We start from the raw sequence: 14,878 nt of genomic DNA on the forward strand, positions 1-14,878 counted from the left end.
TCCCAATCCACTCATGTTTTTTTTTCTCTCTAAGGATTGCATGACCGTTCAGGACTCTAATGAAATGCTAGTCTACTTTAGCACCACCTTTCCTCAATCTTACCCACGCACTTCCAAACCAATCTGAATCCCTGTTCCTTGAGTCAAAGCACATTTAACTGGCTTAATCTATTTATTTATCATTCTCTGCTGGCTTCCTCTCACTAAATCATATGAACCCCTTAAAATAGGGCTCATCACCTCATGGGTACTGGATGAACCATTTACTGAGTTGATTAAAGGCCATCTATTTGACATCAATTGTTAATTGGTTAATATGAATAAAATATCTGAAACAATTTATTATTTATTCTTGCGTTCATCTTGCAGACATGGCTTTATGACCAAGAGATGGTAGCGGTTAATTTGATTATTTTTCTCCCCAAAGTAACACAGATTCTCACTTTGGTTTAAACAATCATAGCATATATACATAGTGTGCCCTTACCAAATTTTGGGGTGCCATTTGTGAAAATTGGGAGAAGCACCCTTACTATCCAATTAGGAATTGAAGAACTTCAGGGTTAATTATTAAAGTGAATGCTTGCCTAAGGTTTTGTAAGATCTGTTTTCAAGGCACTTTTAGGTCATTTCTAGGTAATTTTCCATCTACTTCATTCCTTTCAAGGATGACTCTATATTTGGAGGTAAGATCTTAGTTCTTTCCCGGTCCGTCCCGCTATCCTTATGAAACCAGTTAAGCTTTAAAAGCAATACATTATAATAATCTAAACATGGTCAATTCTTTGATTGGCTAACTCACAGCCTTTTCCAACTCCCTTCCTCCTTGGATGAAGTCTCATTATAGAAACAAGACCACCAAATGTTAACTTTCTTATCTCCTTCACGTTAGAGATGGCTATGTGGAATAGCTATGGCTACTGGGCTGTAAGTTGAAATCTTCCACAGGCTTTGTGGGAAGACTTTTGTGTTTCTGATACCTCCCCTCCCTACCCGACTCTGCCTGTAACACAGACATAACGTCTGGCACAGCAGCCGCCATCTTGTCCACATAAGAGAAAGATGAAAAGAATTACAGAGAAACTGGCCCTCTGCAAAGGGTGAGAGCATTATTGAGCAGTTGAAACAACTCCATGGTCACCTACTTAAAAAGAACCCATTTGTTCAAGTCACTGTAAGCCTGATTTTCTTGTTATTTACAGCCGAAAGCATTTAAAACAGATACACTAAAGTTGACAGCTTGGGTTCCCCATATATAAAATTCTTCTCTGGGCAACAGTCAACCTCCTAATGAAAATCCAATTTAAAACAAGTCCAGTTTCAGGGTTGAAAGGAGGCAAGGGTGAGTAAGCTGGTTGCTTTCACTAGGGGGATCCCAGTTATTCTCCTTCCATATACATGAAGGGAAGTATCTTTCTTTTCTCTCCATGATTATTATCAATTATTTTCTGCAATGTCAAGAATGGGATCAAGACAAATTAAAAAGCATATGGAAAGGAGGGACTCTGTGATGAGTTTATGGTTTGCCCTTAGTTAAAGAGGACTGTAATTTTGCTTTTAGGGTTGCATAGAATGTTGGGGTTCATCTGCTTTTTCTGACACTCATTTGCTGGCTACCTCATAACCATGAGACACAGTTGGCAAAGTCCTATTTTTCATTTCCAACAGAAATTCAGGGAAACTGTGTCCCATTCCAGCTCATTATGAAAGCAATTATGATCGGCTGTTATAATGCTGCTTTTAGGTTTTCAGATTTTGCAATTTATGGAGTCTGAGGCATTAATTCATTTTTACAGTGAGATTTTGGTTCCAGTCCTGCCAAGTCCTAAAGAGTTTTAATTAAAGGCTCCTCAGGGAGTTTTCCCTTGATCTGCTGGATTCAAGATTCTCCAGTAAATAACCTGCTAGGATTGTTTTTGACAGTGATAATTTATCTTTAATTTTTATGCCCTATTTGTATTTTATACACAGCCTGAAACCCCAGGACACTAATCTCATGAAGTAAATACAAAATTGTATGCAATATATTACAATGAAAACAATACTTTGTTAAAGGATGTATGCAAATCTTAAACTGCAGGTCTTGTTTTTGCTGCTCCAAAACTGATAGTCTAAAACAATAGCATTGCTGCTTATCTGAAAAATGGATGCTCTAATATATTTAATGCTAAGGTTTAGGACTCTCTTTTAGGTACAGTGTTTGGTAATGAAATGCAGAGAATCATTATATCTCCAAATGGTGCCAAATTTTAGAGTGTCCTGTCTACAGAAGTCTCATGGCCTTTGCAGGATGGGCAATTTTTCTGTAAACAGCAGTTGTACAAAGAGGAATTGGGGCAACAGTTTGGAGAAGGGAATCTGGACTTGTCTTCAAGTCTTATTTGCACTGCATGCCCATGGTTATACAGTACTTGATTTTACGTTAGATATGGGTACACTGAGAAAAACGCCTCCCAACCATGCCTTGGTACCATTGTTTTATCGAGGTTGCCAGGGGAAAAAGAACTGTTTTTAACATGGGAAAATGTCAGGAAGCAGCCATTTCCCAACCTCACCACTGCCGGAAAAAAATTCTTATGTTCTATTAATTAATAATATTCTATGAATCTCTTCCTGGGAAGAGATAAACTTAGCCACTCATTCTGTAATGAGAATGATATAAACCATCAAGTCTCTCCCTACCTCTTCTTGAAATGTTGCTGGTACGTATTGTTTTCACTTCCTTTGGAACTAGGTTTTTTTTAATTGAGAATTCTTATCCACTCTTCATTTCCGGGTCATATATTATTTCCTTACAGAAGCCCTCCTTCCTGCCTCCACATTAATTTGTTCACCTCTTTGCAATATCATCCTGGGATCTTAACTTCTCCTTTAACCCACCTTTTTTTAATTATGCATTTAATTGTGGGTGATGGATTTAGTGTTTGTCTTCCCTATTGGTTTGTAAGGCTCATGAGGGCAGGAACCATGTTCTGATATGTTCTCTGCTGTGTCCCCAGAGCCCAGTCCAGGGCCAGGGTAAAGTAAAATGCTCACTAGTTGCCAGCAGTAAATATCACTAAACACCAGATGCCTGACCTGGGCTAGAACCCGGGGGCCCACCCTGTAGGACTGCAGCAGAAGGAGACCCCAGACAATAAAAAGCCCATTTAGAGGAGGAGAGAGCTGTGCACAGTAGAAAGAGAGTGTCCAGAACTGATGAAAGGGAAAATGGCAAAGAAGAATTGCATCCATTTTAGTCTTTCGCTGGGTCATGGGGTGGCCATTAATCTTTGCCTTTCTAGGTGGTCAATACTTGAGTTGTTGCAACGGGATTGACCCACATAAAGTACATGCATCACTTTTATCCAAGGATCAATTTTAAAAAAAGGACAGACACAAGTAAAAGAATAAGGGGTGTACACACACATACACACACATATACATTAAGGTTCTGCTGAACCATTATAAGTGTCTCACACTCAGGAATGAAAAAAGAATTCCTTCTTAAAAAAATTCCTTCTGTAAAATGAAGGGGAAATTCCTGAATTGGAAACAGAAAAAGCTAGACAGCAGAAGACTGACTTGATTTTGTCACAAGTTCTCTATGCCTTTCTCAATACATGGATAGCGGGAGGGACCGGGAAAGAACTAAGATCTTACCTCCAAATATAGAGTCATCCTTGAAAGGGGTGAAATAGATGGAAAATGACCTAGAAACGACCTAAAAGTGCCTTGAAAACAGATCTTACAAAACCTTAGGCAAGCATTCACTTTAATAATTAACCCCGAAGTTCTTCAACTCCTAATTGGATAGTAAGGGTGCTTCTCCCAATTTTCGCAAATGGCACCCCAAAATTTGGTAAAGGCGCACTGTGTATATATGCTATGATTGTTTAAACCAAAGTGAGAATCTGTGTTACTTTGGGGAGAAAAATAATCAAATTAACCATTACCATCTCTTGGTCATAAAGCCATGTCAGTGGTGGTATTCAAATACCTACAGATAAAATTAATAGTTCACAAAGCTAAAGAAACAAGCTTTTAAGCTACCCCCAACCATTTGTAACGATTGTGGTTTGGAAGTTTTCCCATCTTCGTAATTCTGAGAAAAATGGTCTAGACTAGATGTCTATGAATCTATATTCAGAAGATTTCTATTCATAAAATGAGAATAGAGAATAGACCAGCTTCTATAATAATCACACCACTGGGAGAACAAATTGGCCCAAGCTGTAGCAATAATAAGAAAAAAAAAAACTGGTAAGGCACTTCAAAGTAATCAATTTAGTTGTACCACTTTTTGCTGTGACTCTGAAGAAAGCTAATTTAAACTCTGAAAGCATCTTGCTGCCTGGAATTGGTACCCACAAGCTTCAAATAAACTATCCCATGAACTTGAAGCTGTCCTTGAGGAAAAGAAGGACATGCTCAGCCACAAGTCATCAGGGATGGTGTCATTTCACAGGGTCAGACGACCAGGGAAAGCAATCCTCAGAGAGAATCCTTGTAGGAAAACTAGGCATTTCCTTCTCATCCATCAGATACTGCAACAGAGTTCATTTAAAATGATTTCTATTTAATCCTGTTTATTTTTCTATCATATTTTTAGAAATTAAATTATTTTTTAGGAGCAGCAAAAGCTAATTAAAGTTTAGGGCAAGGCTGGCCTGTTTCAAATCTCAGGTTGCTAGCTCACTTACTAGCCATTTGATGTTCAGCCATGTACGTGTCCACACAACCTCTGCTTTCACAGCTGCTAACCAAAAGAGAGTCTAGACAGCACGGCTCATCATCTAGGATTGCTGCTAGAATTAGCCAATACACCACTGCAAATGTCCACCACAAGGCCAGGCCTATAGAATGGCCTTAAAACATCTAAATCCCACTCCTCACCCCCACCCACCCGATATCTCTTTGTCTCTCTGTAGGCCTTCTTGTCTTCCCCCTCCTTCACCTTCTGAGGGTTAGTATTAGTAGTAGGTGATTATTGGGAGAACCAGCAGACACCCCTCCCTGCCAAAAGGCTCTACGCACTAGAGGTCTGATAAGGCACATTGCTCAGTTAGGGATTTATTCTATTTACAGAATGTTCTTGGTTCATGTTAAAATGCAAACATTCCTGGAAAAAAAAACCCACAATAATGCATGTCTAGTTGTTTACACATTTAAGTCGCTCTCTTTTTCTTACTTTTTATAATTTACTGTGAGCAGAGTCTACTGAAGAGAATGGAGAAAGAATAGAGGCTCTGGCTTTGAAGGGAAGAGATGCCCATGCAGAGTCACGAGAAGGATGAATGGAGACACACTGGTGTCAGAAGACAAGCTGCCTGAATCAGTTACACTATTGACCAGCCCACCCCCAAAATGGCCAGTTCTTTTAGTAAACCAATCTTGCAGGGTTCTTAAGCCGTCCACTGTGAGCCTGTCATGTTTTAAAGCCAAAATACTTAGGGGTAACATTTGCAGAGAATAATGATTTGTTTCCACAGGGTTTATTTTACAACCAACCAACCAAACGTTAATCTTCAATCCTTTCCTTTCATGATGAGGTTTGCAAACATCTGCCCGTCATAGAAATCTGATCTTTACTTTATAGATTGGTACATTTACATTTTATTAGAACTATGGGAAGGCATATTACGAATTTGAAACATGAATGGGGGTCAATAAATTGGTTGTTTTAAATGTTTAGATGTGGAAACAAGCAGAATCTTATTTATAGAAATCTAGAGGCTTATAGGAAATTGGAGTGTACAATGCCCTACACTGAGATACTACCCCAGCAAATCCTGATAAAGCAAATGTTTCCTCTCTTGTTAGGATGAAACAGTATTAGGTGACAGTTAACTCCATTACCTTTAGAGCATGATACATCTATTTGTGACTAATCACATCCATGACTTGATTTGCTGGGTTTTACAGATTCTAACAACTTAGTTTTCCCCGTTCTTAGAATCAGCTAATCTTTCTTTTATATAGTGGATCCTCATTATTTGCAACTCCACATCTGCTGAATTTGCTTACTCACTAAAATGTGTTTGGAAACCCAAATCAGTGGTTGTGGCACTGCTGTGGTCACTCACAAGCACTGCAGAGAGGAGAGAAATGTGCCCCCAACATGCCTGCTCCCAGCTGAGGCTGGACAAGATGAGGCTCTATCTTCCTGTTTCAGCTCTTATACTGTAAACAAGGGCCCTTTAAGCAGTGTATTTAGCACCGGGGGGGGGGGGGGGGGGTTGTTCGTTTTTTGCGTTTTTGTGCATTTGTTGGTGATTTCACTGTTTAAAATAGGCCCACATGTAATGCTGAAGTGCTGTCTAGTGTTCCTAAGTGCAAGAAGGCTGTGATGTGACTTCTGGAGAAAATGCGTGTGTTAGATAAGCTCTGTTCAGGCAAAAGTTGCAGTGCTGTTGGCTGTGAATTCAATGTTAGTGAATCAACAATATATATTAAGGTGGCTTTAAGCAGAAACACACATAAAACAAGGTTAAGTATTAATTAGTTGACAAAAACGTTGCGGCCAGAGGCTCACTGGAGTTTAACCCTGTAGCTCCCCTAGCAGCAATGATTAAGAACCAACTGGTCTGGTGTTCACCAAACTTCACAGAACATAGGAAATAATGAGAATCAATTGTATTTGAAGTGGGCATACAATTTATTTTAAATTTTGTGTTACTTAGGCTGAATTTTTTCCTGATGCTGACTTTATTTAATACATTCCATATAAAGTATGTAATCAAACAGTAGAGTTATTAAAGAAAAAAATAATCAAATTCCAAAATATGATGCTAACAGTATACTTTTAATGATCCATAAAACTAATCTAAATATTACTTCTGTAAGGTAAACAGGAATGATCAATTATGTATTTCTTTGCAGGTGTGTATTCTGAATCACTTTGGAGATTACAGTCGATCACTATTCTTTGAATAAAAAGAAAACATAAAGAGATTTAGGACCTTTAGAAATCAATATGCACTTTTCAAGAACAATTACAAACTTGGGGAATGGTATTTTAAGTTTATCTTTCTGAGGATAATTGTTTTGTTTCTAAATAGTATCTTTAAAGGTTAACATCTATATGTACATCTTATTATCCTGAACTGCTTTCCAAGAAAAAAAAACAAAAGGAGGGTCATAGCAACTATTCATTCTTCACTTATTTTTATGAAACAAAGAGCCACTTAAAATAATTCGCAGTTTTACAAGAACAAAATTTGGTAGCCATGAGCCTACTGTGTTTTGCCATCATGTGCTTTTATATTCTCTTACTGGCACTATTGGTATATTTTAGAACACATTACTACAAGTGAAAAGCATTCATAAATCCTCTTCTCCAATGATTGCACTTATTTGTAGTAGTAGTAATAGTGATAATTCATGGGATACTTGCCATGTGCCAATCACTCTGCTAAACATATTAACTCACTTGCTTCTCATAAAAACCCTATGAGTTGGGTTCCATTATTATTTAATTTTTGGCTGAGGATACTGAAGGGGATTGGAGAGAAAGAGAGAGAGAGAGAGAGAAGCTAATAACAGTAGAATCAACTAGTAGGACCTATCTAGTCTAACTTCAAATGCCAGGACTATACGTCTCTTGGCTGAGTAATTGAACTCAACAGAGTCTGCATAAAGTTCTACTGGTACATACAGAATGACTTCATATGTTTATTTTTTTCTCCAAAGTGCATCTTGGGGAATTTTAACAGGATATGCAGAAAACATAAATGGTCATAGGGGCACTACTTTAAAACTAGGAAGAATATGGGAAACCTCCCCCATCTGTGGACCATCTTACTGACCACCTTCATTCCCATTTAAGACCTTTCCAAAATATAAAAAGACCTTAAATTGATTTTCTTTGGTAGCGGGGAAGGAGGTTGTGGGGGAAGAGACTCAGGAAAATTCATAGGTTAAAAACCTTGAGAACCAATGCTTTCTTACATAAGTTCATGTTAGTTCATGTGAATTCTGTAAAACACTCACTCAAGGATTCTTTACAATCTCATTATTCTATGATATTCACCAGCAAATTATGTTTCTTATGATAATTAATACCTTCTCATCCTATGTTATTTAACAAATGTTGTTCTCATTTGATTCTCACAGCAAATGTGTGAAGTGATGAGGGAAGACAGCAATAGCTCTGCTCCACACATACAAAAACAGGGATTGCAGGCTACAGCACAGCAGACATAGAACCAAAACTACCATCTGGGGCCATAATCCCACCCTATATGAACTTTTATCAATGCTAAGGTCTTCTACTGTATATAGCAGGTAAAAACATTTTCTCTGAACTCAATTTGTGCACAGAGAAAGTAAGGGCTCAACAATCTCATATTCTTGTTTAGGATTCTGTTAAGTGTCAGGTCTAAAGGAGACGGTTCTCTCAGCAAGCATTTGGCTGAGTAGGGCTGAGAGACTGAATGCTATTAGCTCTTAAAACCCATTACCATTGAGTTCATGTTCTTAAATTCTTTCTGTGAGGAAGGTAGAGGAGCACATTTTGAATTCAAGGTAACTGAAACACTGTAGACATGAACAGGTATGTGATTAGGATACTAATTAGAAGCTCCAGTGGACACATGCAGTTTCCAAATCACCAGGGAACGAGGACAGAAGTATCCCTAGGAATGCCCAATGTGACAGAACAGTGAAGTAACAGCAAGAGGTTACTTCTCACTTCTAAAAATTTCTTGTGGTTATAATAACTATTAATGAAAGTCCATTTTCATGATCCTCAATGGCATTTTTTGACATAATTTATAGAACAAAATCTCATAAAGTAAAAATAATATAAATTAAGAAATGCGTTTTGAAATTTTCGTCCATCATGTAAACTGCACCAACCTGTCTGATGGTGATGCTGTCTTTTTATCTTGCTGTTGCTTTTCCCAAACCTAAGAAATCCTTGGAGAACTAGAGGGTCAACTGGAAGTCAAGCCCTACTCTTCATCCAGTGCGAAGTCCTAGACCCTGCTCATCTCAATATAGGCTGCTTTGAACCCCTCTGGACCACATGCAATGGATATAAGAATAACCAAGGAATACATCCAAGTATATATTTTTCTTCTTTTGGTTATTTTTAAAATCTTTTTTCCAAGTATATTTTTAAGCCCTGCGTTTGGGTCTCTGATCAAGCAAAAGTAAGACATCCCCTAAAAATCAAATTATATTTATTTTCCTGAAGTCATTTTCCCTATTATTAATGAGAAGAAAGGATGCAGTTGAATATATTTCAGCATTTCCAAACACAGAAAATCAATTACAGCATACAATGTAATCGGTGTGCATATATGTATATATACACATATTTTACAAACGTACATATATCCATATATACCCAAATATATGCATATACACACATATGGATATATGTATAAATGATATAATTCCCCTTTCCAGTTGGATTTATGAATATATCTATTTCAAAGAATCAATTGTCATTTACTTTTTTCTCTTTTTAAAATAATGGGCACTCTAGAACGAAAAGCAGAATATCAATTTTGTCTCATAAATAAGCTTGTATTCATACTTAAACTTACCTTCAATTCAAATAAATTATCAAAGACTATTCTCGCAAAATACAATGGCTAACATATGCTAACTGTTTATGACATGCCAGACACTGGTCTAAGTGTTATATATATATCATTTCACTTAAAACTCACAAAAGTAGGTACTGAGGCAACTGAAGCAGAGTACTTCTAAGAAATGTCTTCAAGATTACTCAACCACAAACAGAAGGCCATGTCTTAACTCAGGAATCAGCCCAATCAAGAAGCCAAACGATCTACTTTAAATGCATGCTATTCTAAACACTATCTTTGAGACAAGTATTTATTAACTAACCTGGATTCAGTATTTAATCTCTTATGACCTTAAATATGTCCGGAGATCGAAATGAGAAAGAACTTTGCAAATAAATAGTTTAACACGTTGTAAAACTTCTCATTTTATTTTATTCCAAGACCCATCCATGGAAAAGCCCAGCTCATTCCTTATCTCTGACGAAGACCAGAAACTACAACATATGGCGCCTCTTATCTGCATCATTTACCCAGTGCTTACATTCATCTTTACTGTTGATATTTTGTGCTCTAGTGGCTCTTGAGGGATGACAAATACCTTTCTCCTTTGAGCGACAAATAACCATATTTGGACTTGTTTCTTCATCTAAGTTTTTCCAGCCCTTTTTATTTCTCTCATTTATTAAACTGAACTTAAAAATGATCAAATCTATTTTAATAGTATCAAAACATTAGTTTTGGAAAAGCGACAGTTTAAATTACCAGTAATAGCACAAAACTAGTTGAATCAGCAAAGCAAGTAAAAAGTCCATTAATTGCAAATTATTTATTCTATTTGGAAATAGGTGTTAAGAAGGTCTTTTTCTTAAAATCCCTTAGATTACAAAATAAGTTAAGAACTTTCATTTTCAAACCCTTCTTCTTGATTATCCTCATTAGCATTCAACCAGAAGAAAAATGTCAGTAATGCGATCACTTTTGACAGGCTGCCAATTGCTGATTTAAACAACATATATTAGAAAGCATAAAGTTTGGGCTTCCTAAGTGTAGCAGATTATACATACTCAATATATTTTCTTGAATGAATAATTAAACTGCATGTAAGTTCATAGGGATATTGCATTATTCTTTGTTCTTGGGCTTGTAGTTGCTTTCATGAATGTGTACTTGATGTATGGAGAAATTTTTAGGCACATATCTTAGGTCATTTATTACTTCCTTATATCTCCATAACGTTATTTTTTTTCCATAATGTTATTTTTTTCTTTTTGTCTTTTATATTTTCTCATAATACTATTTTATAAGCTTAAAGTGATTTAGTAATTTTCTGATCTATATACTTAATTTCAAATGAGAAAGTTGAGGCTCTGAAAATTTAGGCAAATTTGTCTAACATTGCATAATGAACCAAGATACAAATGGGAATCTAGTTCAGATGACTGCTGCTTTGCCAAGCAAAACTTAGCAGACATAGTTCACATTATAATTACCAGATAACTGCAACTGAAAGAAACGTTGTGTGCTAGGACTTTATAACCATGACAATAAAGAAAATTCACATTAAAAGTGAATTATATTTTTCATGATGTATTATATAGTAAATGCTAACTAAATGAAGTATGAAATTGGATTTGCATGTTAAAATCATATTATGTCTTCATACAATATACAAAATGGTTCACGGGAAAGACTTTTTTTGCACATGTTAAAATCGATTGCTATATGTTTACGCATTTCACAACAGTGATTGTAAAACAAAGAAAATTAAAAAGTACACTAATCGATGCTTTTCACTTCCATAGTTCTCTGCCATAATAGTAAAAGGTGAATAAAAACATTTGAAAAGTGTCCAGTGATCACTAAGTGTCTCCATTTTTAGCACAAATGGCAAGATATCTTAAGTGATATAGGCAGCTCTCTCAGAAGTGCCACAAACTTTCTTCTCTGAAAATGGAGCATTATTTGTGGATGTAGCCAGACTTCAGACTCAGTCTCTTAAATTCTTACATTAGCTGTATTTCAGGGCTCTTCTTCAGTGGCTTAAGTCATTCATGGAAAACCAAGATTCCTTGGCTAATCTTCTGTTGCTACAGGAGATGTTCCAGCAATCTCATTCTGAACATCTCAAAAAACAGTTTATTTTCTCTATCTTACATATCCATTGTCCCTCTCAAAACAAGACTGTTTCTGCCAATTGGGTCAGGAATATGTTATTATAAGTTGTAGATATCTATCATTTTAAGCATTTACAAAGATCCCCAGGATTTATTCTTAGTGCTAGATATTTTGTTAGTACTACAGTGAATTTTATTTCAAAGTCTCAATTATATCAATAAGAAATAGGGTTACTTTTGGACTTATTGACTAAATTGACACCAATTTTTTTTTTCACTTTGTCAGTTTTATTTGACTTTAAAACACATTTGTACAGACAATAATAAAAAGTCTATTACATTACGAATTACTTCCAGAGGACCTCTTCTTTTGCTCAGACATGGGCTTTCTCTCTCTAAGCCCAACTCTGCAAGTAAAATCCTTAACCCACCCCCTACATGGAATATGACATCCAGGGGTAAAAGTATCCCTGGCAACATGGGATATTAATCTCAGGGATGAGCTTGGCCTGGCACTGTAGGATTGGCAGTGCCTGCGTGACCAAATGGAGAGGGAGAACTGTAAGAAAATAAGGTATTAGTAGCTGAGAAATTTCAAAGAGAGTCGAGAGGCTATTCTGGAGGCTACTCTTTACACTAGCTTCAGCTAGATATTGCTATTTATCATGATATGCCGAACCCCAACCAAAACATTGCTGCCAACCCTAAACAACACCTAGGGCTCTATCTGAGATTCTACCAAGGTTCATTGTACTATGATTACTTTCCCACAAAGCTATAACCTTAGACCAGACAGTCCTGAAACACAGCGGGGCAGGTCTCTCCTGAACATCCGCTAGTTCCATCCCCTTATCCCATATTGTTGACACCCCTTTCCAACATGAAAAAGGCAGAATGGGCACAGCCCAAAACCCCTAAAGATTGGGAGAAAGATCAAACAAAAAGGTGGAGTTATAACAGAGAAGATAAGATTTAACAATTGAGTAGGACTGCTGAGTTATTTATATTGCTATTTCTTTTAGTCTCCAGTGTCTTGGAGCAGCTCGAGGGAAAAACTTAAAAATTGTGGAACTGTAACCCACACCAACCTCTGAAATCTGTTCTACAACCAATTGCTGCAGTGTGCTCTGGAATTCATTGCTGTTTTGTACATATGTTATTTTCCCCAACAAAAAAGAAAAGCCTATTATATGACAGTTCCGTGAGCTTCACTTATTTTCAGGAACAATACATGCAGTCACAAATGGGAAGTAGAAAACACTGTATCAAGGACCTAAAAATACAAACGTCATATAAATAAGGTTCAAACCAACTGCTGGAATTTCATACAGATGAATAAGGTAAAAATTACATTACTTTGTCAAAGTAAAGGAAAAAAAAATTTGTTGTTGGCTGGTTTTCATCAGTACATGAAGATCAGATTAATGCCAAAGAGCAGCTGTGCAATTTGTCAGTATTCACATTATATCATCTGAAAGGTTTAAAAGCGGAGGATGGTCCTTTCAAGTATTCAAGCAGGTAAGTAAAAGAAATAAAATAATATGCAATGCTGGAACCATTTCTGAAGGGATGTTAAGTGTCCATATTATCCATGACCAGCTATTTGGGGAACTCTCAGGAATAACATAAAAACATTTTAGGCTGGAAAAAGCTGCCCATTTTCCTAAGAGAAAACAAACTTCATTTTAAAATAAACCTCATTTTTCACAACTTTATATAGAAATGCCACATCACTAACAAGACATTAGGGCAATATGAAGTATTTTGGAAGATTAACACATCCATGTAAGGTCAAATTGAAGATTTCAAAATTTTTCCAAGGGCCATTTTTTTTTTTTTTGCAACTACAGAAAGCTTTTATTTGTTCAAAGTAACCAGTGATATTGATGCAAAAACAAAACAAAAACCAATACCCCCCAAAATACCTAACAACTCCCCCAATAATACTACTTCAAAACACACATATCAAACTTGATTTCCAGTAGAATATTCTTCACACTAATAAATCAAAAAACCAAGACCCAGGTTTTATATATATATAAATATATATAAAAAGCAATCCAAACAATTATTGAGCTTCATCTTCTGGACAAGAATGCCAAGTTAGTCTCTCTTCATAAAAAGCAATTACAATTTGAGGACACTTCATGTTTGCCTCTTTGGCCAGCACCAAGTCTGCCTCTTCTGAATCTTTCCATTTCATGAGAAACATTAATTCTCCACTGCTGTCTGTGGCACCAATTATATGTTCAGGATCAAGACCTCTTGCAAAGCCTTTTGGTTTGTCAGCAGCATCTCTTTTCTTCTTTGATTTGCTGTCATCAGATTCACTGTCAGATAATGATTTTTTTTGTACCATCTTTTTCTTTACCAGCTTTTTGAGAATTAAGAAATGCTTCAATTAACTCTGGGCAATCTAAATCTTCTTCAGGCTCCCAAGTATTGTCAGCATCTGTAAATCCCTTCCAATTCAGGAAATACTCCACCTTCCCATTTACTACACGTCGATCCAGTACTTTTTCCACCACAAATTCTTCAGGTTCTGCCTCTTCTACTTTTTTACTCTTTCCATTCTGCTTCTTTCCCATTTTCTGCAATGTAGTTTTATTGGAGGCCATTTTTTATTGCAGACTTGAAGAGCTATTATTCACCGCCTCTGAGCTGCTCCAGGTCCCGGGTCTGCAGCGTCTCCAGCCCTGCGTGCCTCCCTCCAAGAGCCGTCTTTTCCTTCTTCTCAAGCTATTTCTTGATGAGTTCTTATGGGAGGCATGCTCAGATTTAGGCAAACTTACCCCAAATACCAAGCTGCCTGGACAAGATGTAGCCTTTTTTTTTTTTTTTGTATTTTCATACCTCACTAACTCTAGAAGTGTGAGACACACAAACTAATCCCCATCATTGTCACCCGTGTGGCATTTCATTTCACACAGCACTCTGGTGAACAAGGGAAGGGCTGCTCACTTTGTTTCACTCTGAACTGCCCTTAAGAATAAGTGTACTAATCATTCTAGTTCTTAAAGTACATTTATTTACCAAATGCAAACTGAGAGCCACATGGAATACTCTTGCTTTTGTTTGCACAAAGGAAAAAGGGAAGGGGTGACTTCTCTGACAAGGCAGGGTTCCTATAAAGATGCAGTTTGGGGATTAGTTTTTCCTTTTTGAAGGCACTGCTTTTCTTTGGTGGCCACCACCAAAGAAACTAAAATTTCCTGAGGATGGGGCAGCTGAACCCAGAATGTGATT

The 14,878-nt window shown here is 36.8% G+C and overlaps 1 protein-coding gene and 1 pseudogene across 20 annotated transcripts in view; both read right to left on the reverse strand.

Annotated features, from left to right (window-relative positions):
* Positions 1-14,878, reverse strand: part of PDE4D (phosphodiesterase 4D) — a 1,724,553-nt gene that overhangs the window by 390,082 nt on the left and 1,319,593 nt on the right. The window lies entirely within an intron of this gene.
* LOC143647340 (chromobox protein homolog 3 pseudogene) lies at positions 13,459-14,390 on the reverse strand (annotated as a pseudogene).

This window comes from Tamandua tetradactyla, chromosome 9, assembly GCF_023851605.1.
Source record: "Tamandua tetradactyla isolate mTamTet1 chromosome 9, mTamTet1.pri, whole genome shotgun sequence".
NCBI lineage: Eukaryota > Metazoa > Chordata > Mammalia > Pilosa > Myrmecophagidae > Tamandua > Tamandua tetradactyla.